The 27,803-nt window shown below is 37.5% G+C and overlaps 1 pseudogene; it reads left to right on the top strand.

The window, feature by feature from the left end:
• The first annotated feature begins 2,428 nt into the window (after positions 1–2,428).
• LOC128070383 (PRELI domain-containing protein 1, mitochondrial-like) lies at positions 2,429–3,074 on the top strand (annotated as a pseudogene).
• Positions 3,075–27,803: the final 24,729 nt, after the last annotated feature.

Below are 27,803 nucleotides of genomic sequence, written 5' to 3'. Positions count from 1 at the left end.
CCAAATCTTACATTCTGTGTTCCACCATTCTATGGTTTGGTTCTTTTGCAATATGATTTTAGGATCTGGTGTGAACTTAGTCCAGGACATTCCTCTTCCAAATCAGTTTTCCACTTTAGGTGAAAACTGAGTTTGTACTTTTGAGATAATTGTTCTAAGACAGTGCTGCTAAAATACAGGCTAGAATAGAAAAGTTAACTTTGTGTAGCTCTGAGATGCAATTTTCTCTGTTCTTCCTTGGCAAAGATGATGCTGTGACTGGGGAGCCTTCTCAGAGTGACAGATCTGTGTGGGCTGAAGCCCCAGTTTGATCATGAGGGGGCGGGAGATGGAAATTTCTTTCTCTTCTTTATGATGGGTTCTGATGCTGGCAACTGTATGCTCTGGGAGCTACTGTTGGGGGCATGATGCATGCCTTGTTTCTCAGTGGAACACTGTGGAGCAAATAGCGTCTGAAACATATTTTTGCAAGTGAGGCAGAGTGCAGGATGATGATGAACAGAGGAAATAATAATTTGTTACATATAACAGATTTGTTGGAGCTGTGGCCTGCACAAATGTTGTATCCAAAATTGTGAAGATTTTCCTAGATGATAGGGTGGACTGGGATAAATTCTATGTCTCAATTTGGGGGAGGGGATTGTTAAAGAAAAATGGGTGGAAATAGTTGGCCCTTGACCAACTGTGAAGTTGGAAAAATATGTCTAATATCCTACCTTTCTATTTACTTCATTGCTTCGCTCTTGTTATTCTCCACTGGTGAATCTAGAATCCCCCTCTGTTAAGGTTATAGTGAAACATCAGTGGTAACTTTCTTAGAGAGGGGACTATATCTGGGATACAGGGGTGATGGCAAGACTGCCTGGTGTAAAAGACTCTATCTCCAGAAGAGGAGGCTTAGTGTAAGCATGATGCCCTGGGAATGGGGCAAATTCTTGTTCGTTATGGGCCATGGCTGGAAATTGATTGAAAGACTCAGTAGGAATTTGGGTCTCTCCTGGGGGTCCACCTGTGCTGAATAGACAACACATTGTGGAGGGATAGGAAAAAAGTGAAGGTGCATAGTGAAAGTGATGGAGAAGGCAATGGCACCCCACTCTAATACTCTTGCCTGGAAAATCCCATGGACGGAGGAGACTGGTAGGCTGCAGTCCATGGGGTCTCTAAGAGTCAGGTACGACTGAGCGACTTCACTTTTGCTTTTCACTTTCATGCATTGGAGAAGGAAATGGCAACCCACTCCAGTATTCTTGCCTGGAGAATTCCAGAGACAGAGGAGCCTCGTGGGCTGCCATCTATGGGGTCGCGCAGAGTCGGACATGACTGAAGCGACTGAGCAGTGAAAGTGAAGTCGCTCAGTCGTGTCTGACTCTCTGTGCCCCGTGGACTGTAGCCCACCAGGCTCCTCTGTCCATGGGATTCTCCAGGCAAGAATACTGGAGTGGGTTGCCATTTCCTTCTCCAGGGGATCTTCCCGACCCAGGGATGAAATCCAGGTCTCCCACATTGCAGGCAGATGCTTTAACCTCTGTACCACCAGGGAAGCTCTTAAATACAAGAATACAGTCTTTCAGAAAACCTCCTATAGAGACACAGAACTTCAGATCCAAGTACTAACATCAGAGATTTCAAGGGAGGAAAGGAAGCTAGGTTGAAAGAAGGAGGAGGAGGAGGTGGGAGAGGGGGGGCAAAAGGGGTGGCCTTACAGACGTCTCCTGACACCTACAGATGCCCAGGCATTATGGGACTTTTCCCTGGGCCTCCAGAGAAGGGAGGACTGGAACTTGGCCCTACCAGAAATCAGACCAGACCAGAACCAGAATTCGAGTTCTCTGCCAAGAGGAGGTGATCAGTCTCCAATCCTCAGCTCAGGCTGCATATATATTAATATGCATATATATGAAGGTGCATATATATAAATAAAAATATTCCCAAGGACTTGTTTAGGATGGATTCAAAAGGGAGAAATTATCTACAGGGTAAAATTAATAACGTTTATTGAACTCTTGTCATATGGCAAGCATATTATATAAAATTTGTATCTAATTCTCATGATAAGCTTATGAGGTAGGCAGTTTTATTATTCACATTTTATATACAGATAAAATGAAGTCAAGTTGCCCAGGGTCAGAGAACTGAAAGTGTCTGAACTAGGATTGATTGATGCATTGATTTTTAAAAATTAGGATAAAATGTATAACATAAAATTTATTATTTAACCTCCTTGAATCAGGATTAGTTTTTCATTCTATTTTAAAAGTTATCCCTCATGGCAGCGGTGGCGGTGGCTGGTTGGGTGCAGCACTATAGCAACTGAGTTGCTGCTAGCCTGGTGGCCCAGCGTTGAGCTCCAGCCTGGCCTCTGCATGCCCCCGGGGCTCCAACCCCCTAATGTTGCCCTGGCACTGAGCCCGCCCTGGCCAGGATGATGGTGGAGTATTTTCTGGGCCAGAGCATGCTCTGGAGTTCCTGGGACCAAGTGTTTGCTGCCTTCTGGCAGCTGTCCCAAATCCCTATAGCAAACATGTCTTGATGAAAGACATAGTGCACCGAGAGGTGACCTCTGACCAGAAGCTCCTGTCCAAGGACTCCTGACCAAGACGAACAGGATGCCACGCTGGGCTGAGCGACTGTTTCCTGCCAGTGTTTCTCACTCAGTGTACATCCTGGAAGATTCTATTGTGGACCCACGAAACCAGACCATGGCCACCTTCACCTGAAACATCAACCACACCCAGCTGATGGTGGTGGAGGAATGATGTGTTTACTGTGTGAACTCTGATAACAGCGGCTGGACTGAAATCTGCCAGGAAACCTGGGTCTCCTCTAGCTTAGTTGGTGTCTCCAGAGATGTCCAGGAATTTGGTCTTGCACGGTTCAAAAGCAACGTGACTGTGAAAGGTTTTGAAAACATCTTGGCCAAGCTGCAAGGTGAGGCCCCTCCCAAAACCCTTGTTGAAACAGCCAAGGAAACCAAGGAGAAGGCCAAGGAGATGTCAGTGGCAGCTACGGAGAAGGCCAAGGACCTTGCCAGCAGGGCAGCCACCAAGAAGCAGCAGCGGCAGTTTATGTAGCCAGCCCAGGCCCTGAGGCAGCAGCCTAGCAGACTACCAGCTCCAGTCCTGTGCCCTCTCCTCCTGTACTTTATTATTAAGAGCCAGCTTCCAGTCTTGTCGACTGGGTGGTGGGCTGGGGGTAGGTGCCCTGTTTGGCATCTCCAGCACAGCCAGTCAGTTACCCATGTCTGAGCTGGGCCTCCTTACTCCTGGATCAGGTGGCTGAGGACAGAGGCCCAGTGACTTGCCCAGGGTGACTGCATCCAGGTGAAATGGTCATAAATGCTAGACTGTAAGCATCCATGAGGGCAGGGACTGTTGTTTTATCCTCTGATGTGTCCCAAGTATATGAAACAAAATCTTATGTGTAACAGGCACTCAATAAATACTTACTGAAATTAAAAATAAATTATACAGTGAAGTTGTCTTATATGGTGTGCATAGAAGGCAATGGCACCCCACTCCAGTACTCTTGCCTGGAAAATCCCATGGACGGAGGAGCCTGGAAGGCTGCAGTCCATGGGGTCGCTGAGGGTCAGACACGACTGAGCGACTTCACTTTCACTTTTCACTTTCATGCATTGGAGAAGGAAATGGCAACCCACTCCAGTGTTCTTGCCTGGAGAATCCCAGGGATGGGGGAGCCTGATAGGCTGCTGTCTATGGGGTCGCACAGAGTCGGACATGACTGAAGCGACTTAGCAGCAGCTGCAACGCACACATAGAATCACAAACTACCACCACAATGAAGATACAGAATAGTTCCCTCTCCCCTGAAAGCTCCCTTGTGCTGTTCCATTTGAGTTAAACCCTCTACTCACTTCTAACCTCTGTTTGCTGTGTAAACAACTGATCAGTTTTCTATCACTATAGTTCTTTTCCAGAATGTCATATTCATGGAATCATACACTTGTTGTTCAGTCGTTCAGTCATCTTAGACCCTCTGTGACCCCACAGACTGCAGCACACCAGGCTTCCCCATCCTTTACTATCTCCTGGAGCTTGCTCAAACTCATGTCCATTGAGTCGGTGATGACATCCAACCATCTCATCCTCTGTTGTCCCCTTCTCCTCCCGCCTTCAATCTTTCCCAGAAACAGGGGCTTTTCTAATGATTGGGCTATTTGCATCAGTTGGCCAAAGTATTGGAGCTTCAGCATCACCCCTTCCAGTGAATATTCAGGGTTGATTTCCTTTAGGATTGACTGGTTTGATTTCCTTGCTGTCCAAGGGATTCTCAAGAGTCTTCTCCAGAACCACAGTTCAAAACCATCAATTCTTTGGCATTCAGCCTTCTTTATGGTCCAACTCTCACATCCATACATGACCTTGGAAAAACCTATGGAAAAACCATAGCCTTGACTATTCAAACCTTTGTCAGCAAAGTAATGTCTCTGCTCCTTTATATGCTGTCTAGGTTTGTCATAGCTTTTCTTTCAAGGAGCAAGCATCTTTTAATTTCATTGTTGCAGTCACTATCTGCAGTAGTTTTGGAGCCCAAGAAAATAAAGTTTCTCACTGTTTCCATTATTTCCCCCATGTATTTGCCATGAAGTGATGGGACCAGATGCCATAGTCTTAGTTTTCTGAATGTTGAGTTTTAAGCCAACTTTTTCATTCTCCTCTTTCATTTTCATCAAGAGGCTCTTTAGTCTTCTTTGCTTTCTGCCTTACAAGGGTGGTGTCATCTGCATATCTGAGGTTATTGATATTTCTCCCAGCAATCTTGATTCCAGCTTGTGCTTTATGCAGCCCAGCATTTGGCAAGATGTACTCTGCATAGAAATTAAATAGGCAGGGTGACAATATACATCCTTGATGTACTCCTTTCTCACTTTGGAACCAGCCTGTTTTTCCATGTATGGTTCTAACTGTTGCTTCTTGAACTGCATACAGGTCTCTCAGGAAGGGGGGTAAGGTGGTCTGGTATTCTCATCTCTTTAAGAATTTTCCACAGTTTGGAATATACATACAGTATGTAATCTTTTTAAGACTGGCTTCTTTCACTCAGCAGTTCTCTGGAGATTTATCCATGTTGTGATATGTTCATTCCTTATTATTGCCAAGTAGTAGTCCATTATATGGATTTACCACAGTTTGTTTATCCATTGACTTGTTAATGGTCATTTGGATTGCTTCTAGTTTCGGGCAGTTATGAACAGAATCTCAAGAAATATTCTGTGGGGAGTTTAGTGTGAATACCAATTTTCTTTAGAGTAAATACCCAGGGTGGGATTGCTGTATCATTATGATAAACTTTATGGTTAATTTTGTAACAAATGGCCAAATCATTTGCCAGTATATATGATCACCATGAGCAGTATATGAGAGTTGTAGTTTCTTGCATCCTCATCAACTCTTGGTATTGTTGCTTTTTTATTTAGGTGTTATAATAGGTATGTGGTGGTATCTTGTCATTGTTTCAATTTGCATTTCCGTAATGGCTAATGATATTTAACATCTGTCTATTTTTTTCCAGTTGTATATGGTCAGGTTCTTTGTATGTTTTAAAATTGGATTATTTGTTCTCTTACTGTTGAGCTTTGTGAGTTCTTTGTACATTATGAACATGTCTTGTTGGCTGTGTGATTTGCATACATCTTCATGTTTGTAGCTTTTCTTTTTCTTTGTTAAAAAATTAATTAATTTTAATTGGAGGCTAATTACTTTACAATGTTATAGTGATTTTTGCCATACATTGACATGAATCAGCCATGTGTCCCCCATCCTGAACACCTCTCCCACCTCCCTCCCTGTCCCATCCCTCAGGGTCATCCCAGTGCACCGGCCCTGAGTGCCCTGTCTCATGCCTCGAACCTGGACTGGCAATCTATTTTACATATGGTAATATACATGTCTCAATGCTATTCTCTCAAATCATTCCACCCTTGCCTTCTCCCACAGAGTCCAAAAGTCTGTTCTTACATCTGTGTCTCTTTTGCTGTCTCGCATATAGGGTCATTGTTACCCTCTTTCTAAATTCCATATATATGCGTTAGTATACTGTGGTGGTGTTTTTCTTTCTGACTTACTTCACTCTGTATAATAGGCTACAGTTTCATCCACCTCATTAGAACTGATAATGCATTCTTTTTAATAGCTGAATCATATTCCGTTGTGTATATGTATCACAGCTTTCATATTCATTCATCTGCTGATGGACATCTAGGCTGCTTTCATGTCCTAGCCATTGTAAACAGTGCTGTGATGAACATTGGGGTACATGTGTCTCTTTCAATTCAGGTTTCCTTGGTGTATATGCCCAGCAGTGGGATTGCTGGGTCATATGGGGGTTCTATTTGCAGTTTTTAAAGGAATCTCCACACTATTCTTCATAGTGGCTGTACTAGTTTACATTCCCACCAACAGTGTAAGAGGGTTCCCTTTTCTCCACACCCTCTCCAGCATTTATTGCTTGTAGACTTTTGGATTGTAGCCATTCTGACTGGCGTGAGATGGTACCTCATTGTGGTTTTGATTTGCCTTTCTGTGATAATGAGTGATGTTGAGCATCTTTTCATGTGTTTGTTAGCCATCTGTATGTCTTCTGTGGAGAAACGTCTGTTTAGTTCTTTGGTCCATTTTTTGATTGGGTAGTTTATTTTTCTGGAATTGAGCTGCATGAGCCACTTGTATAATATTGAGATTAATTCTTTGTCCGTTGCTTTGTTTGCTATTATTTTCTCCCATTCTGAAGGCTGTCTTTTCACCTTGCTTATAGTTTCCTTCATTGTGCAAAAGCTTTTAAGTTTAATTAGGTCCCATTTGTTTATTTTTGCTTTTATTTCCATTACTCTGGGAGGTGGTAAATATCATAAAGTCCATTTTGTCCTCTTTTTCTATTATAAATCATGCTTTTGGTATCATATCTAAGGATAATTTATAATAAAGCAGATATTGCTTATTAATAGTGTTCCTGAATTATTTATTTTAATAAGAACTTTATGGAAACATATTTTGCATATAATTAACCCTTTTAAAGTTTACAAATCAGTCATGATTTAAAAATTTACCAAGTTCTGCAACAATTGCTATGAATATTTTGGAACATTTTCGTCACTCCAAGAGAATCTTTCATTCACATTTACTGTTAATCTCTGTTATTGCTAACTCTGCTCCAGAAAACCACTAGTCTACTAGTCTCTAGTCTACTAGTGGTTTTCTGGCACAATTTTTTATTTTAAAAAATTTAAATTTAAAAATTGTGGTAAAAAATCATAACATAATATTTATTATTTTACCATTTCTGGTGGTGGTTTAGTTGGTAAGTCGTGTTTGACTCTTGCCACCCTATGGACTATAGTCTGCCAGGCTCTTCTGTCCATGAGAATACTGGAGTGAATTGCCATTTCTTTCTCCAAGGGATCTTCCTGACCTAGGGATCAAACCCTTGTCTCCTGCATTGGCAAGTGGATTCTCTGTCACTGAGCCACCAGGGAAGCATTACCATTTCTAGTAGTGTTAAATATTTTCATATTGTGTATAACCAATCTCTAGAATGTTTTCATCTTGTAAATCTGAAATTCTATACCCAGTAAAGAACATTTCCCCATTTTTCTCTCCTCCAGCCCCTGCTAACCATCATTCTACTGTTTCCGTAAGTTTGACTACTTCTTTGAGTTCAGTTGCTCAGTCATGTCCGACTCTTTGTGACCTCATGGACTGCAGCACGCCAGGCCTCCCTGTCCATCACCAACTCCTGGAGTTTACTCAAACTCATCTCCATTGAGTCACTGATGCCATCCATCTCATCCTCTGTCGTCCCCTTCTCCTCCCACCTTCCATCTTTCCCAGCATCAGGGGCTTTTCCAGTGAGTCAGTTCTTTGCATCAGGTGGCCAAAGTATTGGAGTTTCAACTTCAACATAAGTCTTTCCAATGCATATTCAGGACTGATTTCCTTTAGGCTGAACTGATTGGATCTCTTTGCAGTCCAAGGGGCTCTCAAGAGTCTTCTCCAACACTGCAGTTCAAAAACATCAATTCTTCGGCACTCAGCTTTCTTTATGGTCCAACTCTAACAGCCATACATCACTACAGGAAAAACCATAGCTTTTGCTAGATGGACCTTAATGTCTCTGCTTTTTAATACTCTTTTTTTTTTTCTGCTTTTGACTACTGTAGATATCTTATATAAGTGTAATTATATAGTATGTGTCTTTTTGTCTGACTTATTTAGCATAATACCCTGAAAGTTCATCTGTATTGTAGCATATGCCAGACTTTTCTTCCTTTTTAAGGCTGAATAATATATGTGTACACCAGATTTGCTTATCCATTTTTCTGTTGATGGTTACTTTGGTTGCATCACTCTTTGGGTACTGTGAATAATACTGTTAGGAACCTGGGTGTACAAATAGCTAATAAAGCACCATTTTGTTTTCTCAAAAAGACTATTTTCTCCATTAAATATCATTTTCACCTTTGGTAAAAATCAGTTTACTATATGTGTTTGGATCAAATTCTGGCCTGTCTGTTCTATTCCATTGATCTGTTTTTCCTTTTGACAATCTTGATTACTACAGTGTTACAGTACTTTTAAAATTTGGGTTGTGTGAGTCTTCCAACTTTGTTCTTTTTTCAAAAATATTTTTCGCTCCTTTTTTTCCCCTTTCCAAATAAATTTTAGAATCAATTTGTCAATACCTACAAAATTTCTAAAGAGGTTGCATAAATTTATTATGTAGAGGAGAGTTAACATCTAAATTGTATTGAGTCTTTGAATCTATGAGAGCACTATGTCTCTCCACTTATTTAGGTCTTTGTTGATTTTTCTTTCCATCAAATTTTGTCATTTTCAGCATAAATATCCTGTACATATTTTATTGGGTTTGTATTTAAAGTGTCTCATGTTCTGGAGGTGTTTTAATTAATGTTAATTTTTTTGGGGGGGGATTTCAGTTTCCAATTTTACATTGCTAATATATACAAATGTTGATTTTTGTGTATTGTCTTTTTATTTTACAATATTAAACTTACAGATTAGTAGTAGGAAGTTTTTTTGTGGTTATTTGTTTTTAGATTATTTGCCATTTTCTACTTAGGCAGCGTGTTAGCAAATAAGGATCATTTAATTTCTTCTTTTCTAATTGATATGCATTGTATTTATTTTCCTCATTGCACTAAGAATAGTGATACTAGAGGAAATGCATTTAGTCTCTCTCCATTAGGTACAATGTTAGCTATAGATTTTGTGGATGCCCTTTATCAAATTGAAGAAATTTCCTTCTGTTCCTAATTTGCTGAGTTTTTAAATTATGTATTAATATTGAATTTTGTCAAGTGATTTTTTCTGTACCCATTGATATAATAATGTGATTTTTCATTTTTAAAAATCATTTAATATGTTGGATTGCATTGATTAATTTGAGAATATTGAACCAGAGTTTCATTCCTGGTATAAACCCCATTTGGCTATATGGTATTATTTTTAACTATTGCCTGATTCAATTTGCTAACACTTTGTGGATTTTTATACAAATCATGAGGTGCATTGGTCTATAGTTTTACTTTCTTGTACTATTATCTGGTTTTGATGTCAGGTTAATGTTGTCTCATAAAATGAGTTGGGAAGCTTTACTTCCTCCTCTGTTTTCTGTAGAAAGGTTATGTAGATTGGCATTATTTCTTTAAATATTTGTTAGAATTTGCCAGTGAAATCTTCTAGGCCTAGAGAAACCATTTTTGGACAAGTTTTAAAACTATATAATCATTTTATTTAATTATATGACTGTTTAGATTTCTCTCTTCTTCTTGAGTGAGTTTTGACAGTTTGTGATTTTTGAGGAATTGGTTTATTTTATCCAAGATGACAAATTTAGGTACATAGATTTTTTTTTTTTGTAGTATAGCTTTGTTATACTCTCAATGTGAAAGTGTTAATTGGTCAGTTGTGTCTGAGTATTTGTGACCCCATGGACTGTAGCCCACCAGGCTCCTCCATGGAATTCTCCAGGCAAGAATACTGGAGTGGGTTGCCATTCCCTTCTCCAGAGGATCTTCCTGATCCAGGGATTGATCCCAGATCTCCTGCATTACAGGCAGATTCTTTACTGTCTGAGTCACCAGGGAAGCCCATTAATATTTGTGAGACCTACAGTATTAGGCCCTCTTTTACTTTTGATATGAGTATTTATGTTCTTTTTTCTTTTTTACTGTTAGTCTTGCTGGAAATTTATCAGTTTTACTGATCTTTACAGTATCATCAAAAAACATGACCTAGGAATTAATCCAATGAAAGGCGATCAAATATTCTAGAGAGAAACTGTAGATTTTGGAAAGGATATATATAGAGTAAGGCATAATATATTTATGGTTTTGAAGTCTCAGTTTTTTAAAGACAGGAATAGAAAGTGCCTTTCATGGGTAAAGAGTGGTCATTCTTTATTGTCTCTATCTAGGGTGTCCCTAATTTCAAGAGGAGCCCCCTGTACACCCTGGGGAGAGCTGCACTTTGATCCATTGCCTGGTCATCCTGGGATTATTTTTATGAGCTCTGAATTGTGTTGTCTCCAACCTGTGTCTCTGATTGTTAGCTACCTTTGGCTAGTCCTTTTGGACCTTTGTTTCTTAATTTATAAGAAAGCTGTACTCTCCAAATGTCAAAGTTATCTTCCAAGACAAAATGTCATACAATCTTGGACTCTCTTTTAATGGAATCTAAGTCATAATGGAATCCAGCAAAGAAAGAATGCAGAACACTGAACCCAGAATTTCATCTGAAAACTTTGCAGGAAAAGCTGCCCTGTCTCTTTCCTGCTCAGCCTCCTCTTTATCATACTTCTCCCTCTGCCTTAGTTCAGCTTTTGGTTCCCTCCCTTCCTTCTGTCCTGCCTCAGTTCAGCTTGTGGTTCCCTCCCTTCCTTCTGTTCTGCCTCTTGTCCCTATGACTTCCCTGTCTCTTCATCCTGTGCCTGACTTAGTCACCAGTTACTTAGACCTACCTGGTCCTATTCCTACCTCATACCCAGACCATCTCCCTCCTCTTACCAGGTTTTCCCCTTCCCCATTCCCTGCCTGCATCACCATTACCCAAGAGAAACATTAACTACTGGAAACCAGCAGTAATGTCCACAAATACTCTTAGCAACATTTAATATAGTAGTAATAAACTGGAGGTTACCCAAATCCTCATCAACAGGAGAATGGGTAAATTGTGATATATTGACATGATGGAATATTATAAAGCTTTGAAAGTCAATGAACTACAGCATACAATAGCCTGGATAAATCTTAATAGCATAAGTTGGAGTAAAAGAAGCAAGTTCCCAAAGGTACTCTATACAGTATCATTCCCCTTTGTATAGAGTACACATCCAAGCAAAATCAAATATCATATAGCTTAGGTGAATTACACACAAACACACACATACAAGAGCTAAAATTAAAAAACAAAACTTGGTAAATATAATCATAAAATTTAGGATGGTGGTTATCTCTGAGGGTGAGATAGAAGAATGGGATGGGGAGGAACAGGTTAGTATAGGCTGTTGGCAATGTTCTAGTTCCTAAATTGATTTAATGGGATCACCAGCTTATAATATTATTATAATAATAAGTAAATAAAAGAGCACCATGTATGGACCAACCATGATAGTGTGTTATGATTGACGACCTGCTTTTGTGCATCTGATATAATCCAAACAAATGAACCCCAAATTAGTGGGATCAAGCAATAAGTACATTTCTGTAGAATATTTCCACTAGGTTGTTGGCTGGTGAAAAAGAATGTAGAATTAACTATTCTCCACATATTTTACTTGAGCTTTGAAAAAACATCCATGGAAAGTACTAAAAAATAGTAACTACTAAAAAAAAAAAGAAGCTACTAAAAAGTGTAGTAACTACAGAGAAGTGAAGTTACAGTGTACACTGCTATCTGATTGGATAGTGGCTAAAATAGACATGATAACAGGCAGGCAATGTAAATGCTTTGGGACCCCTATAGGACCACCCTTTGTAAAGGAATGACTGGCGGTATAAATGGAATGGCGTATAAAGTACTTAAGTGCCCATAGCTACTCTGGCTCAGGGAAGGAGAAACCGTGCAATTCCAACTTATTCAGTATATATTTTAAAAATTCTCTTGTTTCTCTGAAAAGTCTTTTTCTGCTATGTAGGCAGGCACTAAAAAGTTAACCCAGATATTTCACTTGGGACGGAAACGCAGATAGCTGAGTTCCAGCTTTTTGCCTGAGAATGTAACTTCAACATTTTTATGAAAGCTAAATGGTACAACCATATATTCATGGAGGATTGTTTGAGAGATACACAGTTCTTCAGGATCAGTTCTAGAATATCCGGAGATCCATCAGCATCAGCTGAGAGTTTAGGGAAAAAATGGAGACTCTTAGGACACATTCCAGACCTATAAGTATCAGAATCTGCATTTTAACAGGAATTCCTGGGTGCTTTATATGCACATTAAAGTTTGAAAAGCAGTAGTTTAGAGCAGATAGCCTTATATGAAGCTCAACAGGAGCTGGTCTTCAGGAAGTCTGTTTACTCACTGAAATTTTATGCCAAATTTTGAGTTTCTCCGAATAAATATTTTTCTGGGCTTTGCTGTATGTTTTACTCCTGGATCAGGCCAGATCGTTGGAAAGCTGTGCACTTAGTTCCCAAGCTTTGGCTAATTGTGTCACACAGCGTGCTTTAGTTTTCTCTCTCATTTATTTACATTGAAGACCACTGTGAAAAGCAGCTGTTGAAATTCATTGCATTTACTGCTGGATACTACTGAGAATATTATACACTACAGAAGTGTTTCCAAGGTCTGATTGCACAAAAGAATCATCTGAGGCATTTGTAAACTACCGATCTGAAGTACTGCCTGGGAATATGTATTGTTAACAGTTACTCATGGTGATTCAGATGTAACAAGTCCATGGAATAGTGGTTTGGGAAGATTTACTACACTATCTAGTGTCTCTTTAATAAAATATGCTGGTTTTATTTTCCCTGTCTTTAGTAGACTTTATGTCTTCTGGGTAACTGATATGCAGTTGTCTTATGGATAATATGTTTATAACAACATGTATCCCTCATTAACTTATCAAATCCACATTTGTGCCCTACTTTTGACAATTATAAAAACTTCTGTTATACATTTTGGTGTTTGTAAAGGTTTTGTGTTACCATTGCCTTCATTTTACTTTGTTTCCGAGCTGAGCTGATATAATTGCTGTTAAAGATGAGAAATTTGATGCTTTTGTTAATTTTGTTTTGTTAGTCTTTTGTGGGGGAAATTACATATTAAGCTGTTGGGAGTAGTAAAAGAAATCACAGATTTTTATTACTACTGTATGGGTTCCTGGGTGTTAGGAGTCCTCAGATATGAACCACTGCCTTAAAACAGATATTCTAAATTCAGGAGATATGCTATATTTTAAAATGAACAGTTGGGCTAGACATTAGGAGATTTCTATTTTAGGTATAATTGTTCTAGTAATGAATTCTATGACCTCATTCAAGACAAACATATTTTTTGTTGGCCGCTATTCTCTCATCTTCAAAACGGGCACAGCAAGTCCCTTTCACCTTATAGGGTTAGATGATAATCACATGATGAACATCGACTGAGGACATATTTTGTGCTAGACACTTTTCATAGACATATATGTATTACTTCATTTAATTCTGGAAAGAACCCAGTGAGGTAAATATTGTTTTTGCCCAGTTTAAAAATGATGAAATTAAGCTAAGTGAGGTTCCATAATTTAAGATTATACATCTGAAGTGAAACTTGATTTTTTTGACTTCAGAGCCTAAATTTGTAATCAGTTAGTCTATATGATTTAGTATGGATCATCGTATTGCAGGAGGAAACTCTGAATCTTATGGCTTAAAATCACAAAAGTTCTTTCCTTGTTTTTTGCTACATAGTTTTGGTTGTATGTCGTCATCATTGCAGGACCCAGGTTGACAGAATATCTGTCATCTCTAGGATTGTTGGTCATCTCAACAGAGGGAAAGAGTATATGATGCAATGTGCACTGGCTCTTAAAGCATGCACCCAGAAGTGACACATACCATTTTCATTTGTGCATTGTTGACCAAAACTAGTTAGATGGCTGTGTGTGTAAGGAAAGCAACCTGGTTTTGTGCTGGAAAGGTGGAAAAGAAGGGAAATATAAACATTTGGTGAGCAACAGTAATGCCACATTTTTCCAATGTATTTATTGATATAAAACTGTTAGTATTATGACTTTGAATACTGTTCTTACTTAAGAAGCAATGAGGTGGGTTCATGCTTACATTGTTTGAAACACACTCTTCAATAAGTCACAGTATAAAGCCTGCTGATATACTATAATTTAAAATAATAAGTGGGTGGTACTAAGATAGCAGAGGAATAGGATGGGGAGACCACTTTCTCCCCCACAAATTCATCGAAAGAACATTTGAATGCTGAGCAGATTCCACAAACAACCTTCTGTATGCTGGCAGAGGACATTGGGCACCCAGAAGGGCAGCCCATTGTCTTTGAAAGGAGATGGAGAAGTCTTGAGGCTACTGTAAGAATAAGACTGAAAACCAGAGGCAGGAGGCTTAAGTCCAAATCCTGAGAGAACACCAGAGAACTCCTGACTCCAGGGAACATTAATCGATAGGAGCGCATCAAATGCCTCCATACCTACACCGAAACCAAGCACCACCCAAGGGCCAAAATGTTCCAGAGCAAGACATACCATGCAAATTAATTCTCCAGCAACACAGGAACATAGCCATGAGCTTCAATATACAGGCTGCCCAAAGTCACACCAAACTCATTGACATCTCAAAAACCATTACTGGACACTTCATTGCACTCTAGAGAGAAGAAATCCAGCTCCACCCACCAGAACACTGACACAAGCTTCCCTAACCAGGAAACCTTGACAAGCCACCCGTCCAACCCCACCCACAGCGAGGAACCTCCACAATAAAGAGGAACCACAAACTGCCAGAATACGGAAAGGCCACCCTAAACACAGCAATATAAACAAGATGAAAAGGCAGAGAAATACCCAGCAGGTAAAGGAACAGGATAAATGCCCACCAAACCAAACAAAAGAGGAAGAGATAGGGAATCTACCTGAGAAAGAATTCCAAATAATGATAGTGAAAATGATCCAAAATCTTGAAAACAAAATGGAGTTACAGATAAATAGCCTGGAGACAAAGATCAAGAAGATGCAAGAAATGTTTAACAAGGACCTAGAAGAAATAAAAAAGAGTCAATATATAATGAATAATGCAATAAATGAGATAAAAAACACTCTGGAGGGAACCAACAGTAGAATAACAGGCAGAAGATAGGATTAGTGAGGTAGAAGATAGAATGGTAGAAATAAATGAAACAGAGGAAAAAAGAAGAAAGAATTAAAAGAAATGAGGACAACCTCAGAGACCTCTGGGACAATGTTAAATGCCCCAACATTCGAATCATAGGAGTCCCAGAAGAAGAAGACAAAAAGAAAGACCATGAGAAAATACTTGAAGGGATAATAGTTGAAAACTTCCATAAAATGGGGAAGGAAATAATCATCCAAGTCCAAGAAACCTAGAGAGTCCCAAACGGGATAAACCCAAGGTGAAACCCAAGACACATACTAATCAAATTAACAAAGATGAAACACAAAGAGCAAATATTAAAAGCAGCAAGGGAAAAACAACAAATAACACACAAGGGAATTCCCATAAGGATAAGAGCTGATCTTTCAATAGAAACTCTTCAGGACAGAAGGGAATGGCAGGATATACTTAAAGTGATGAAAGAAAAAAAAAATCTACAGCCCAGATTACTGTACCCAGCAAGGATCTCATTCAAATATGAAGGAGAAATCAAAAGCTTTAGAGACAAGCAAAAGCTGAGAGAATTCAGCACCACCAAACCAGCTCTCCAACAAATGATAAAAGATCTTCTCTAGACAGGAAACACAGAAAGGGTGTATAAACTCGAACCCAAAACAACAAAGTAAATGGCAATGGGATCATACTTATCAACAATTACCTTAAATGTAAATGGGTTGAATGCCCCAACCGAAAGACAAAGACTGGCTGAATGAATACAAAAACAAGACCCCTTTATATGTTGTCTACAAGAGACCCACCTCAAAACAAGGGACACATATAGACTGAGAGTGAAGGCCTGGAAAAAGATATTCCATGCACATAGAGACCAAAAGAAAGCAGGAGTAGCAATACTCATATCAGATAAAATAGACTTTAAAACAAAGGCTGTGAAAAGAGACAAAGAAGGACACCACATAATGATCAAAGGATCAATCCAAGAAGAAGATATAACAATTATATATGCACCGGACATAGGAGTACTGCAATATGTAAGACAAATGCTAACAAGTATGAAAGGGGAAATTAACAATAACACAATAATAGTGGGAGACTTTAATACCCCACTCACACCTATGGATAGATCAACTAAACAGAGAATTAACAAGGAAACACAAACTTTAAATGATACGATAGACCAGTAAGACCTAATTAATACCTATAGGACATTTCACCCCAAAACAATGAATTTCACCTTTTTCTCAAGCACACACAGAACCTTCTCCAGGATAGATCACATCCTGGGCCATAAATCTAGCCTTGCTAAATTCAAAAAAATTGAAACCATTCCAAGCATCTTTTCTGACCACAATGCAGTAAGATTAGATCTCAATTACAGGAGAAAAACTATTAAAAATCCCAACATATGGAGGCTGAGCAGCATGCTGCTGAATAACCAACAAATCACAGAAGAAATCAAAAAAATCAAAATATGCATATAAATGAATGAAAATAAAAACACAACAACCCAAAACCTATGGGGCACTGTAAAGCAGTGCTAAGGGGAAGGTTCATAGCAATACAGGCTTACCTCAAGAAACAAGAAAAAAGTCAAATAAATAACCTAACTCTACACCTAAAGCAACTAGAAAAGGAAGAAACGAAGAACCCCAGGGTTAGTAGAAGGAAAGAAATCTTAAAAATTAGGGCAGAAGTCAATACAAAAGAAACAAAAGAGACCATAGCAAAAATCAACAAAGCCAAAAGCTGGTTCTTTGAAAGGATAAATAAAATTGACAAACCATTAGCCAGACTCATCAAGAAACAAAGGGAGAAAAAGCAGATAAACAAAATTAGAAATGAAAATGGAGAGATCACAACAGACAACACAGAAATACAAAGCATCATAAGAGACTACTATCAGCAATTATATGCCAATAAAATGGACAACTTGGAAGAAAGGGACAAATTCGTAGAAAAGTACAACTTTCCAAAACTGAACCAGGAAGAAATAGAAAATCTTAACAGACCCATCACAAGCGTGGATATTGAAACTGTAATCAGAAATCTTCCAGCAAACAAAAGCCCAGGTCCAGACGGCTTCACAGCTGAATTCTATGAAAAACTGAGAGAAGAGCTAACACCTATCCTACTCAAACTCTTCCAGAAAATTGCAGAGAAAGGTAAACCTCCAAACTCATTCTATGAGGCCACCATCACCCTAATCCCAAAACCTGACAAAGATGCCACAAAAAAAGAAAACTACAGGCCAATATTACTGATGAACATGGATGCAAAAATCCTTAACAAAATTCTAGCAAACAGAATCCAACAACATATTAAAAAGGTTATATATCATGACCAAGTGGGCTTTATCCCAGGGATGCAAGGATTCTTCAATATCAATCAAAGTAATACTCTACATTAACAAATTGAAAAATAAAAGCCATATGATTATCTCAATAGATGCAGAGAAAGCCTTTGACAAAATTCAACATCCATTTATGATAAACAAAACAAAACCCCAGAAAGCAGTAATAGACAGAACATACCTCAACATAATAAAAGCTATATATGACAAACCCACAGCAAACATTATCCTCAATGGTGAAAAACTGAAAGCATTTCCCCTAAAGTCAGGAACAAGACAAGGGTTCCCACTCTCACCACTACTATTCAACATAGTTTTGGAAGTTTGGGCCACAGTTATCAGAGCAGAAAAAGAAATAAAAGGAATCCAAATTGGAAAAGAAGAATTAGAACTCTCACTCTTTGCAGATGACATGATCCTCTACATAGAAAACCCTAAAGACTCCACCAGAAAATTACTAGAACTAATCAATGAATATAGTAAAGTTGCAGAATATAAAATCGACACACAGAAATCCCTTGCATTCCTATACACTAATAATGAGAAAATAGAAAGGGCAATAGAGGAAACAATTCCATTCACCATTGCAATGAAAAGAATAAAATACTTAGGAATATATCTACCTAAAGAAACAAAAGACCTATATATAGAAAACTAAAAAACACTGGTGAAAGAAATCAAAGAGGACACTAATAGATGGAGAAATATACTGTGTTCATGGATTGGAAGAATCAATAGTGAAAATGAGTATACTACTCAAAGCAATCTATAGATTCAATGTAACCCCTATCAAACTGCCAACGGTATTTTTCACAGAGCTAGGATAAATAATTTCACAATTTGTATGGAAATACAAAAAAACTTGAATAGCCAAAGCAATCTTGAGAAAGAAGAATGGAACTGGAGGAATCAACCTGCTTGACTTCAGGCTCTACTACAAAGCCACAGTCATCAAGACAGTATGGTACTGGCACAAAGACAGAAATATAGATCAATGGAACAAAATAGAAAGCCCAGAGATAATTCCACGCACCTATGGAAACCTTATCTTTGACAAAGGAGGCAAGAGTATACAATGGAGAAAAGACAATCTCTTTAACAAGTGGTGCTGGGAAAACTGGTCAGCCACTTGTAAAAGAATAAAACTAGAACACTTTCTAACACCATACACAAAAATAAACTCAAAATGGATTAAAGATCTAAACATAAGACCAGAAACTATAAAACTCCCAGAGAACATAGGCAAAACACTCTCTGACATAAAGCACAGCAGGATCCTCTATGACCCACCTCCCAGAATATTGGAAATAAAAGGAAAAATAAATGGGACCTAATTAAAATTAAAAGCTTCTGCACAACAAAGGAAACTGTAAGCAAGGTGAAAAGATAGCCTTCAGAATGGGAGAAAATAATAGCAAATGAAGCAACTGACAAAGAATTAATCTCAAAAATATACAAGCAACTCATGCAGCTCAGTTCCAGAAAAATAAACGACCCAAACAAAAAATGGGCCAAAGAACTAAATAGACATTTCTCCAAAGAAGACATACAGATGGCTAACAAACACATGAAAAGGTGTTCCACATCACTCATTATCAGAGAAATGCAAATCAAGACCACAATGAGGTACCATTTCACGCCAGTCTGAATGGCTGAGATCCAAAAGTCTACAAGCAATAAATGCTGGAGAGGGTGTGGAGAAAAGGGAACCCTCTTACACTGTTGGTGGGAATGCAAACTAATACAGCCACTATGGAATACAGTGTGGAGATTCCTTAAAAAACTGGAAATAGAACTGGCTTATGACTCAGCAATCCCTCTGCTGGGCATATGCACCGAGGAAACCAGAATTCAATGAGACACGTGTACCCCAGTGTTCATCACAGCACTGTTTATAATAGCCAGGACATGGAAGCAACCTAGAGGTCCATCAGCAGATGAATGGATAAGAAAGCAGTGGTACATATACACAATGGAGTATTACTCGGCCATTAAAAAGAATGCATTTGAATGAGTTCTAATGAAGTGGATGAAACTGGAGCCTATTATATAGAGTGAAGTAAGCCAGAAAGGAAAACACCAATACAGTATACTAATGCATATATATGGAATTTAGAAAGATGGTAATGATAACTCTGTATGCGAGACAGCAAAAGAAACACAGATGTATAAAGTCTTTTGGTCTCTGTGGGAGAGGGCAAGGGTGGGATGATTTGGGAGAATGGCATTGAAACAGGTATAATATCATATATGATTCGAATAGCCAGTCCAGGTTTGAGGCATGATACAGGATGCTCGGGGCTGGTGTGCTGGGATGACCCAGAGGGATGGTATCGGGAGGGAGGTGGGAGGGATGTTCAAGATGGGGAACAGGTATACACCTGTGGCGGATTCATGTCAATGTATGGCAAAACTGACACAGTATTGTAAAGTAATTAGCCTACAATTAAAATAAAAAAAGACAAAGAATAATAATTTTAAAAAAGGGAAAAGAAAATAAATGAATAAGTTAGAATCTGAGCTGTTTAAGCTGGGGTTATTTTATGTAGCTTTCTTCTGACAGAATGGTATGGTCTTTAGCTTCCCAAAATATATTAGAAGAAAAAAATAACTATAGAAGGAATGAAAGCACAACAAATGGGTTATATATTAATTGAAATGCTTGCCATGAACATTTAAAGAGGTTTACTATGCATTTTGGGTCTGGTTAATTTGAGAGAAATTTGATGCATGTGATTGTCACAATGCCTAACATAACCATTTATCATTTTCAAAGTGCTCCTGCAAAATTAAATGAACTAATGCATATGAAAGAGCTTTCTGTAAACTGTGGTTACTTTTGGAAATGTAACATTATCAGATGATCTCACTTGATCCTTAAAATTACCTTGTGCTGTTTGTTATTGTTGTTTCCATTGTCTTTATTTATAGCTGAGGAAACTCAGAAGTATTTAACTAGTCTTCATGACTATATGGTTATAAACAGAGGGCTTGGGACTAGAACTCCTCTCTGTAACTCCTAGGTCAGAGTGCTGCCTCTCGAGCCAAATTCTTGGATGTAACTTAAATGCAGCCTAGAGAAATTGAAAATGACCCATTTGAAAGAGGCAAAGATATTTCTCAATTTCCAAAGAGATGCCAACACATTCCAAAATGCATGCCAACATGTTGAGGGAACAGAATCCACTACCTTTTGATAAGGAACTCCTGAAAGGGAGAAGTATTCAAAGGCCTAACATTCATAGTGAGAAAATGGTCTTTCCAAGGGCCGAATTAGATGCTTGGTGGCCTGAAGTATTTGTCAGAATGTCATAGCTCAAGGAAGCTCAGGAAATGTAGTTATGCCTGCCTTGAAGAATTGTGCAAAGTAGGTTAGCTGCATTGCTTCCATTTTTGTGAAAGAGAATGCTTTTCTAATTTTAGAATCTTTCAAGAGGTGGGTAGGCTTTTGTGTGAAGGGAAGCTTTTCTCAGTGCTCATTTCCAGAGGTGCCTGTGAAATCATTTTATATCCTGTTTGGAAAAGGAAGACAATGTGGTGGAAATGAAAAATGAGTTTGCGTAAAAAGTTATTTTCCCCAGAAGAGACGGCGGAAATAAGGCTCCACAGCCATACTTATTACTTTTCCCGCTAAGTTATAGAGATGTGTGTTATCAGTTCAATGCAGGTATTGGGCTTCTTTAACTGTAATGTGTCTCCTGATGTTAAACAGTAGCAACTGTTTATTTAGAAGATCATTCAAGAAAGGACAAAGGCTTTTTTTCAAGCTCTTAGAGAGTGTTAGGTTTCCCCCAGCTTCTTAATATCTCCACTGTAATTTATTTTATAAGTTCCAATTTTCAGATTGTTAAAATGTAGCTTATAAATGACTGTTTACTTCATAACTGACTATTCATCTGGTAAAACAGCAAATATTTGAAATGCAAAAATCTCCCCAAAAGAAAAGAAGGATTTCCACCAAGGGCTGGGGGCTCTTCATGGGTTGGCAATTGTGTATAGCTTTAAGTAGCTGAGGTTGAATTAAGTCCCAAAAAGTCATTTTTCAAATTTTGTTTTAAATAAATAAATTACATTCATTGTTATTATTTTTTGGCCTTTCATTTTTTTCCTTTCAACTTTGAGATGTCATTAATATACAGCACTGTATATATTTAAGGTATACAGCATAATGGTTTGACTTATATAATAAAATGATTATCACAATATAGTGAACATCCATCATTTCAATATAGATATAAAATTAAAGAAAAAAATTCTTCCTTGTGATGAGAACTCTTAGGATTTACTCTATTAACTTTCATATATAACATACAGCAGTGTTAATTATATTTGTCATGTTGTACATTATATCCCTAGTACTTATTTATCTTATAACTGCAAGTTTGTACCTTTTGGCTACCTTCATTCCCCCTACCTCCCCAACCCCTAGTAACAGTTTTCCATGTTTGTTTATTTTTGAAGTATAACACCTACAACATTGTTAGTTCCTGTTACACAACATATGATTTGATATTTCTAAACATTTTAAAATGATCACCACTATAAGTCTAGTTACAATATGTCAGCATACAAAGATATTACATAGTTACAGTATTTTTCACACTGTACATTTTATACCCATGACTCATTTATTTGTAATTGTAAATTTGTACCTCTTAATCTCCCTCACCTATTTCTTTCTTCCTGCCAGCTCACTGCTCTGGTAATCACTTGTTTGTTCTCTGTATCTATAACTCTGTTTCTATTTTGTTATATGTGTCAATTTGTTTTGTTTTGATTTTTTAGATTCCACCTAAATGTGAAATCATACAGTATTTGTCTTCCTCTGTCTGACTTATTTCACTTAGCATGATACCTGTTATATACCTCCACGTTGTTACAAATAACAAGATTTCATCCTTTAAAAAATGTGGCTGTCACATTCCACTGTGTGTATATGTGTGTGTATGTATGTGTACCATGTCCATATCCACTCACATATTGATGGGCACTTAGGTTGCTTTCATATCTTGGCTCTTGGAAATAATGCTGCTGTGAACATAGGGGTGCATATATCTTTATTAATTAGTGTTTTCATTTTCTTTGGATAAATAACCAGAAGTGGAATCGCTGGATCATATAGTAGAGCTCTTTTTAATCTTTTGAGAACTCTCTATACTGCTTTCCATAGTGGCTGTGGCAATTTATATTCCCACCAGCCGTGCACTAGGATTCCCTTTTCTCCACATCCTTGTCAACATTTATTAGTTGTTGTCTTTTTTTTTGGAAGATGACTAAGAGTTATTTTTATTAATTTTTTTTATTTAAACTTTCTATTTTGTATTGGTGTATAGTCAATTAACAATGTTGTGATAGTTTCAGGTGAACAGTGAAGGGACTCAGCCATACAAATACATGTATGCATTCTCCCTCAAACCCCCCTCCCATCCAGGCTGTAACACTGAGCAGCGTTCCATATGCTGTCTTTTTAATAGCCCATTCTGACAGGTGGTGAGGTCATTTCTCATTTTGGTTTTGATTTGCATTTCCCTGATGATTAGTGAAGTTGAGCATCTTTTCCTGTTCCTACTGGCCATCTGTAAGTCTCCTTTGGAAAAATATCTATTAAGATCTTCTGCCCATTTTAAAATCATATATTTTTTTTATGTTGAGTTGTATGAGTCCTTTAGTATTTTGGATATTAACCTCTTGTTGGATGTATCATTTGCAAATATCTTCTGTTAACTACATTGAGCAGAGGTGTATTAATATGTCTTTTGTTATCTGAACATTATTGACTGGAGGCATTTCGATATTCATTTTCGAAACAAATTGTCAGCCATAGGCATTAGTTTCTGCAAAAATCCCCCAGTCAATAATGTGTTTTCATTTTGCTGATAGTTTTCTTCTCTGTAAAACCTTTTAAGCTTGATGCAGTCTCATTTATTTGTTTTTTGTTTCCTTTGCCTGAGGAGACATGTTCAAAATTTTTACTAAGATTATTGTCAAAGAATATACTGTCTATGTTTTGTCTAAAAGCTTTATGGTGTCAGGTCTTATATTTAAGTCTTGAATCCATTTTTAACTTATTTTTGTGAATGGTGTGAGAGAGTAGTCCAGTTTGATTATTTTGCATATGCCTGTCCCATTTTCCAAACACCATTTTTTGAAGAAGCTGTGTTTTCCCCATGTGTATTCTTGCTATCTTTGTCATAGATTAATACCTCCTGTAAGTGTGGATTCATTTCTGGGCTCTGTTTCCTGTTCCATTGTTCTATGTGTTTGTTTTTGTGTCAGTTTCAAACTGTTTTGATTACTATAGCTTTGTAATATAGTTTGGAATCAGGGAGCATGATAAGTCCAGTTTTGTTCTTCTTTCTTAAGGTTGTTTGGCTATTCAGGGTATTTTGTGTTTCCATCCAAATTTCTGAATTCTTTCTTCTAGTTCTGGGGAAAATGTCATGGGTATTTTGATAGGGCTTACATTCAGTCTGTAGTTGCATAGGATAGTATGGTCACTTTAACAATATTAATTCTTCCAACCCAAGAACATGGTATATTTTTTCATTTTTGTCATCTTTAATTTCTTTTTTCATTGTTTTATAGTTTTCCTAGTACAAGTCTTTTATTTTCTTAGATTTACTCCCAGGTATTTTATTTTTTATGAGGTTTTAAATGGGGTTGTTTTGTTAATTTCACTTTCTGGTAGTTCCTTATTAGTGAATAGAAGCACAACATATTTCTGTATATTAATTTTGTATCCTGAAGTTGTATTGAATTCATTGACCATTTCTAGTACTTTTGGGGTGGGTCTTTGGGATTTTCTATGGATAGCATGTCATTGGCAAGCAGTGACAGTTTTACTTCCTTTCCACTTTTAATTCCTTTTATTTTTTCCTTGACTGCTGTGGCTAGGACTTCTAATACTTTGTAGAATTAAAATGATGAGAGTGGGCAGATGTCCACAAGGATGTCTTGTTCCTTGTCTTAGAGGAAATGATTTTAGCTTTTCACTCTTAACTATGATTCTAGCTGTGTATTTATCACATATGGCCTTTATTATGTTCAGGTATGCTCCTTGCATACCCACTTTGTTAAGAGTTTTGATATAAATGTGTATTGAATTTCTTCAATAGCTTTCTCTGCATCTATTGAGATGGTCATATGATTTTTTGAATTCAATTTGTTGATGTTGTGTATTACATTGATTGAATTGTGGATGTTGAGCCATTCTTGCATCCCTGGGATAAATCTGACTTGATCATGGTGTATGACCTTTTTAGTGTATTCTTGAATTTGTTTTGCTAATATTTTGTTGAGAATTTTTGTATCTATGTTCATCAGTGATTACTGGCATGTAATTTTCTTTTTTTCATATCTTTGTCTGATTTTGATATTGAGGTGATGCTGGCCTCATAGAATGAGTTCAGAAGCATTCTTTCCTCTCCAGGTTTTTTGAATAGTTTGGACAAGACTGGTGTTGGTTCTTCCCTAAATGTTTGGTAAAATTCACATGTTAAGCTGTCTGATTCTGGACTTGTGGCTGTGGGTATTTTTTAAAAAACTACTGATTCAGTTTCATTATTAGTAATTGGTTTGTTTGTATTTTCTATTTTTCTTGATTTGGTCTTGGGAGATTTTCATTTCTCAGAATTTTTATGTTTCTGCTTGGTTGTCCATTTTTTGGCACATAATTTTTTGTAGTATTCTTCTTGTGAGTCTTTGTATTTCTGTGATGATGGTTGTAACTTCTACTTTTTCACTTTTGATATTATTGATTTGAGCTCTCTCATTTTTTTCCTTGATGAGTAGCTAAATGTTTGTCAACTGTGTTTTTCTTTTCAAAGAACCAGCTCTTAGTTTCATTGATCTTTTCTATTGTTGTTTTTTGCCTCATTTATTTCATTTATTTTTACTCTCATCTTTTTACAATCTTTGTTTTAAGTTCTGTATTGTCTGATATAAGCATTGCCACCCAGCTTTCTTTTTATTGCCATTTGTGTGGAATACCTTTTTGCATCCTCTTCCTTGCAGTTTGTGTGTGTCTTTAGATCTGCAGTGAGTGACTTATGAACAGACATAGATGGGTTTTACTTTGTGTCCATTCAATCATTTGGTCCACCTACTTTTAAAGTTGTTATTGATAGGTATTTACTTACTGCCATTTTAAAATCATTTTTGGGTTGTTTTAGAGCTTGTTTTTGTTCCTTCTTCTTTCTCTATTTTCCTTTGTGACTTAATGACTATCTTTAGTGTTATGTTTAGATTCCTTTCCCTTTTTTGTGTGTATCTGTTAAAGATTTTTCATTTGTTACCGAGGTTTATATATAACAATCTTTATATATCTGTGTATCTGTCTATAGTTATCTTTTTATCTCTAAATATACATGATTATTTTAAGTTGTTTAAGTTGAAATGTATTTTATTTAACAACCATTCATTTTTACTTCTACCCAATTTAATGTTTTTGACATATTTTACATCCTTTTCTATTGCATATCCCTTAAGCACTCATTAAGCATATATATGACTTGGATACTTTTGACTTTTAACCTTCTTATTGCTTTATAAATATTGATTTACTGTACTTACTGTATATTTGCCTTTACCACTGAGATTTTTCATTATGTGATTTTCATATTTCTAGTTGTGGCCTTTTCTTTTCAACTTGGAGAAGTTCCTTTAACATTTCTTATAAAGCTGGTTTTATGATGTTGAACTCTTAACTTTGGCTTGTCTGTAAAACTTTTGATCTTTCCTTCCAAAATGAATGAAAGCCTTGCTGGGTAGAGTATTCTTGGTAGTAGACTTTTTTCTCCTTTATGACTTTAAATATATTGTGCTACTTCCTTCTGGCCTGCAGTTTTTGCTAAAGAGTGAACTGATAGCCTTATGGTAGTTCTCTTGTACAAAACTTGTTCTTTTTCCTTTGTTGCTTGTAATACTCTTTTTATCTTTCATTTTTTGCTGTTTCATTACAGTTGGTGTTAGTGTGGTTCTCTTTGGGTTGATCCTTTGTTTTTTGGATCTGGATGTCTGTTTCATTTCCCAGGTTAGGGAAGTTTTTCAGCTATTATGTCTTTAAATACATTCTCTGCTCCTTTCTCTCTTCTCCTCCAGAGACCCCTATAGTGTAAATGTTAATATGCTTTATGTTGTCTCAGAGGTCTCTTAAACTGTCCTCTTATTTTTCTTTTTTTCTGGTCAGTTTGAGTGATTGCCACTGCTCTGTCTTCCTGTTCACTGATCCATTCCTCTGTATCATCTAATCTAGTGTTGATTCTTTCTATGTATATTTTATTTCAGTTATTTTGTTCTCCATATCTGTTCTGCTTTTCTTTATATTTTCTAACTCTTTTAAAAACTTCTAACTTCTCATTCTGTCTATACATTCTCCCAAGTTCTTTCAACATCTTTATGATTATTACTTTATTATTTTTTTAATTTTGTGGTTAATAGCCCTTGATATTTATTTATTTATTTATTTTTAAAATTTTATTTTTAGTTTATTTTACTTTACAATACTATCAGTTACATTGCTTATTTCCACTTAGTTGTTCTTCTGGGGTTTTGTTTTATTTCACTGTTTGGAACAAATTCCTCTGTTGTCTCATTTTGCCTACTTCTCTGTTTTTATTTCGATGTATTTGGTAGCTTTTACGTTTCCCAATCTTGGGAAAGTGACATTTTGTAGGAAACATCTTATGGGTCTCCGGTGAATACTCCCTTCTTGTCACTAGAGCCATATGCTCTTGGAATACCCTTTACGTGGGCTGCATGGGTCTTTCTCTTATGGTGGGCTGACTACTGTTGGTGTACTGGTAAATTTGGTTGGATCCCAGTGTGGTTGGTTGCTAGGCTCTGCTTTGTGTGGAGGTTGCTGACCATTGGTGGGCCAGGTCAGGTCCTGGCATGGCTAGTCCCATAGTCAGGGGAATCTCAGTCCTGGTGCTGGCCCACTGGTGGGCTGGACCATGAGACAGCTGGCTACAGAATCGTGGTTGGGTCCTAAGGCTACTGCTGGCTGGTGCAGAGCCGGATGCTAGGGTGGCTGACTGTGGGGCTAGGGGTCCTGGAACTAGTGTCAGCCTGCTGATAGGTGGGGCTTTGGTGTAGGGTGGGGGT

Source organism: Budorcas taxicolor, chromosome X (genome assembly GCF_023091745.1).
Source record: "Budorcas taxicolor isolate Tak-1 chromosome X, Takin1.1, whole genome shotgun sequence".
Taxonomy (NCBI): Eukaryota; Metazoa; Chordata; class Mammalia; order Artiodactyla; family Bovidae; genus Budorcas; species Budorcas taxicolor.
Note: the sequence above shows the minus strand (reverse complement) of the source record. Positions and strands in the feature narration are given on the sequence as shown.